The 5,000-nt window shown below is 52.2% G+C and overlaps 1 non-coding gene across 1 annotated transcript in view; it reads right to left on the bottom strand.

Annotated features, from left to right (window-relative positions):
* Positions 1-1,132, bottom strand: part of LOC126431602 (small subunit ribosomal RNA) — a 1,909-nt gene extending 777 nt beyond the window's left edge. The window contains exon 1 of the ribosomal RNA XR_007577645.1: positions 1-1,132. This exon is cut by the window's left edge and continues 777 nt beyond it. This is a non-coding gene — a ribosomal RNA (small subunit ribosomal RNA).
* Between the last annotated feature and the right edge of the window lie 3,868 nt (positions 1,133-5,000).

The following is a 5,000-nucleotide window of genomic DNA, read 5'->3' as shown; positions in this document are numbered from 1 at the left end:
GGCATCGTTTATGGTTAGAACTAGGGCGGTATCTGATCGCCTTCGAACCTCTAACTTTCGTTCTTGATTAATGAAAACATACTTGGCAAATGCTTTCGCTTCTGTTCGTCTTGCGACGATCCAAGAATTTCACCTCTAACGTCGCAATACGAATGCCCCCGCCTGTCCCTATTAATCATTACCTCGGGTTCCGAAAACCAACAAAATAGAACCGAGGTCCTATTCCATTATTCCATGCACACAGTATTCAGGCGGGCTTGCCTGCTTTAAGCACTCTAATTTGTTCAAAGTAAACGTGCCGGCCCACCGAGACACTCAATAAAGAGCACCCTGGTAGGATTTCAACGGGGTCCGCCTCGGGACGCACGAGCACGCACGAGGCGGTCGCACGCCTTCGGCTCGCCCCACCGGCAGGACGTCCCACGATACATGCCAGTTAAACACCGACGGGCGGTGAACCAACAGCGTGGGACACAAATCCAACTACGAGCTTTTTAACCGCAACAACTTTAATATACGCTATTGGAGCTGGAATTACCGCGGCTGCTGGCACCAGACTTGCCCTCCAATAGATACTCGTTAAAGGATTTAAAGTGTACTCATTCCGATTACGGGGCCTCGGATGAGTCCCGTATCGTTATTTTTCGTCACTACCTCCCCGTGCCGGGAGTGGGTAATTTGCGCGCCTGCTGCCTTCCTTGGATGTGGTAGCCGTTTCTCAGGCTCCCTCTCCGGAATCGAACCCTGATTCCCCGTTACCCGTTACAACCATGGTAGGCGCAGAACCTACCATCGACAGTTGATAAGGCAGACATTTGAAAGATGCGTCGCCGGTACGAGGACCGTGCGATCAGCCCTAAGTTATTCAGAGTCACCAAGGCAAACGGACCGGACGAGCCGACCGATTGGTTTTGATCTAATAAAAGCGTCCCTTCCATCTCTGGTCGGGACTCTGTTTGCATGTATTAGCTCTAGAATTACCACAGTTATCCAAGTAACGTGGGTACGATCTAAGGAACCATAACTGATTTAATGAGCCATTCGCGGTTTCACCTTAATGCGGCTTGTACTGAGACATGCATGGCTTAATCTTTGAGACAAGCATATGACTACTGGCAGGATCAACCAGGGAGCTGCGTCAACTAGAGCTGAGCAGCCGGCCGCCCGGGAGTGTGTCCCGGGGGCCCGCGCGAACACGCAAGCGTCCGCTCAATTATTCTGCAAACAGGAGGAGGCTGAGCTCCCCTGCACAACACACCTCGAAACCCTCTCAGGTCCCGGCGGCGCGCAGCGCCGTCCTAAGTACTTGGTCGGGTTCGAGAGAGGCGCAATCGCCCGGAGTTAGGCGAGTAGACGCTTTAGGTGCGACCACCCGTGCTCCCAACTGAGCTTGCCGCTGCCGACAGAGGCCCGGGAGCGTGCTGTCGTGGCATTGCCGGCGGGAGACAACACGCGCCACCTACGGTGACCGGCAGCTCCAACGCCAGCGCCACAGAAGGACAAAAGCCCTACTTGGGTGCCGAAGCGAACTCTCCCAGCACAGCGCACGCGCCAACACGTCCGCACAGCTGCGATACAAACCACCTGCGAGAACCGCTGGGGCGACCGAGCAGCAGACGGCGTCGCGGCGCCGAGCGCCGGGCGGCGGCGCATCCTCAGCGCACAAAGTCCTCAATCGGACCAGCACACTGCAGATGGCCACCGCGCTTCGCACCGGGCCCGCGAGGACCTACTTTGGCCGCAAGGCGCCGCGAGCAGGGGGCGCCGGCGCGCAGCTGCGCCGCCTGCCGCGTCCGTCGGCCGGCGCGCCTGCCACCGGCCGCCCCCACCAGCCGGCTGTAGCGCGTGCGCCCACGCACCGCGCTGCCAGCACGCCGGGCGGCCCCCCCTCACCGGCCGGGGACGGTCCCACCCAGCCACCGCCGCGTATCGCCTCACACCCAGATCCCCTTTCACGTTCGTGGGCATGGTGGGTCCCCTTTCACGTTCGTGGGCATGGTGGGTATCCCTGAAACAACCGGTTAATAGCTCGACCGATCGTCGCCAACACTGATTCACCTCTAGCGAGAACAACCGCACCACAACGGGTTACCGGTTGTTCATTTGCGTAACGTCACCAGCAAACGTACACGTCCATCGCCATTTGCAACGAGTATTGCATGCCTGTGTCAGGTGTCACAACACACTACGTCTGCCCACATAGACGCAACAACATGTGCACGCCTAGAGAACACGTGGAAGGTAGACCCCGTACGTATGCGGTGTCCATTGCGCGAACGACTGTCAGCCCGCCTCTGCAGCATGTCGCAGATGTGGAACGCGGTGCAACATGCTATCACGGTGTGTGAGAAGAGACGACTACGTCCGAATACACGCTCCACTACATCAACAGACTGCTCATGCTGATCGCCATCCAGGGCGTCCGTTCCTCCCACACGTCTGTATGGCGTACCACACTGCAATCCAGCTCTTATAGGGAGACGACACGTAGCTGCGTGCACAATATTTGGACTGTATGGTCCGCCGTTGCTAGGCGCTGTCGTCATACGGTCACATGGGCCACGATGTATCATTCAGTACATACGGAGCAATGTGCAGTACAGTTTGTGGGTTTTGCGTACATCGGCGGACAGGTGACAGGCCGTACCACAACGTAGGCTGAGTACGTCGGAATGCGAAGGGCATTGAACATGCAAACTTCTCACCGACCAGCTTGCGAAGGCAGGGGGGAAGGGGGGGGGGCATGTACGTCCTGCTGCTATCCACACTACAGTGTATAGCAGGAGCATGTGGAAAGTCAGCAACACCTGCAAGGTGTTTAACATGACGCGATACACAGGGGACCGGGCAGTGCGAGTAGCGAACTATATTGCGAGGGTTGCGGTTAGGCAACACTACACTACTTTAACGGGTTGCATAACAATTACAGAGCAGGTTCAGCGACAACGTGCGTCAGGTTAAGGCGCAATATAGTTTAGGTTACGGCGCACTTTAGGTTAGGTTAAGGCACATTATAGGTTAGGTTAAGGCACAACATGGGTTACGTTAAGGCACAACATGGGTTACGTTAAGGCACAACATGGGTTACGTTAAGGCACAACATGGGTTAGGTTAAGGCACAACATGGGTTAGGTTAAGGCACAACATGGGTTAGGTTAAGGCACAACATGGGTTAGGTTAAGGCACAACATGGGTTAGGTTAAGGCACAACATGGGTTAGGTTAAGGCACAACATGGGTTAGGTTAAGGCACAACATGGGTTAGGTTAAGGCACAACATGGGTTAGGTTAAGGCACAACATGGGTTAGGTTAAGGCACAACATGGGTTAGGTTAAGGCACAACATGGGTTAGGTTAAGGCACAACATGGGTTAGGTTAAGGCACAACATGGGTTAGGTTAAGGCACAACATGGGTTAGGTTAAGGCACAACATGGGTTAGGTTAAGGCACAACATGGGTTAGGTTAAGGCACAACATGGGTTAGGTTAAGGCACAACATGGGTTAGGTTAAGGCACAACATGGGTTAGGTTAAGGCACAACATGGGTTAGGTTAAGGCACAACATGGGTTAGGTTAAGGCACAACATGGGTTAGGTTAAGGCACAACATGGGTTAGGTTAAGGCACAACATGGGTTAGGTTAAGGCACAACATGGGTTAGGTTAAGGCACAACATGGGTTAGGTTAAGGCACAACATGGGTTAGGTTAAGGCACAACATGGGTTAGGTTAAGGCACAACATGGGTTAGGTTAAGGCACAACATGGGTTAGGTTAAGGCACAACATGGGTTAGGTTAAGGCACAACATGGGTTAGGTTAAGGCACAACATGGGTTAGGTTAAGGCACAACATGGGTTAGGTTAAGGCACACCATGGGTTAGGTTAAGGCACACCATGGGTTAGGTTAAGGCACACCATGGGTTAGGTTAAGGCACAACATGGGTTAGGTTAAGGCACAACATGGGTTAGGTTAAGGCACAACATGGGTTAGGTTAAGGCACAACATGGGTTAGGTTAAGGCACAACATGGGTTAGGTTAAGGCACAACGTAGGTTAGGTTAAGGCACAACGTGGGTTAGGTTAAGGCACAACGTGGGTTAGGTTAAGGCACAACGTGGGTTAGGTTAAGGCACAACGTGGGTTAGGTTAAGGCACAACATGGGTTAGGTTAAGGCACAACATGGGTTAGGTTAAGGCACACCATGGGTTAGGTTAAGGCACAACATGGGTTAGGTTAAGGCACAACATGGGTTAGGTTAAGGCACAACATGGGTTAGGTTAAGGCACAACATGGGTTAGGTTAAGGCACAACATGGGTTAGGTTAAGGCACAACATGGGTTAGGTTAAGGCACAACATGGGTTAGGTTAAGGCACAACGTAGGTTAGGTTAAGGCACAACGTGGGTTAGGTTAAGGCACAACATGGGTTAGGTTAAGGCACAACATGGGTTAGGTTAAGGCACAACATGGGTTAGGTTAAGGCACAACATGGGTTAGGTTAAGGCACAACATGGGTTAGGTTAAGGCACAACATGGGTTACGTTACGGCACAACATGGGTTACGTTACGGCACAACATGGGTTACGTTACGGCACAACATGGGTTACGTTACGGCACAACATGGGTTACGTTACGGCACAACATGGGTTACGTTACGGCACAACATGGGTTACGTTACGGCACAACATGGGTTACGTTACGGCACAAATTAGGATAGGTTACGGCACAAATTAGGTTAGGTTAAGGCACAAATTAGGTTAGGTTAAGGCACAAATTAGGTTAGGTTAAGGCACAAATTAGGTTAGGTTAAGGCACAAATTAGGTTAGGTTAAGGCACAAATTAGGTTAGGTTAAGGCACAAATTAGGTTAGGTTAAGGCACGATATAGGTTAGGTTAAGGCACGATATAGGTTAGGTTAAGGCACGATATAGGTTAGGTTAAGGCACGATATAGGTTAGGTTAAGGCACGATATAGGTTAGGTTAAGGCACGATATAGGTT

Source organism: Schistocerca serialis, unplaced genomic scaffold (assembly GCF_023864345.2).
Source record: "Schistocerca serialis cubense isolate TAMUIC-IGC-003099 unplaced genomic scaffold, iqSchSeri2.2 HiC_scaffold_1099, whole genome shotgun sequence".
Taxonomy (NCBI): Eukaryota; Metazoa; Arthropoda; class Insecta; order Orthoptera; family Acrididae; genus Schistocerca; species Schistocerca serialis.
The sequence above is the reverse complement of the archived record's forward strand: the minus strand, read 5'-3'. Positions and strand labels throughout refer to the sequence as shown.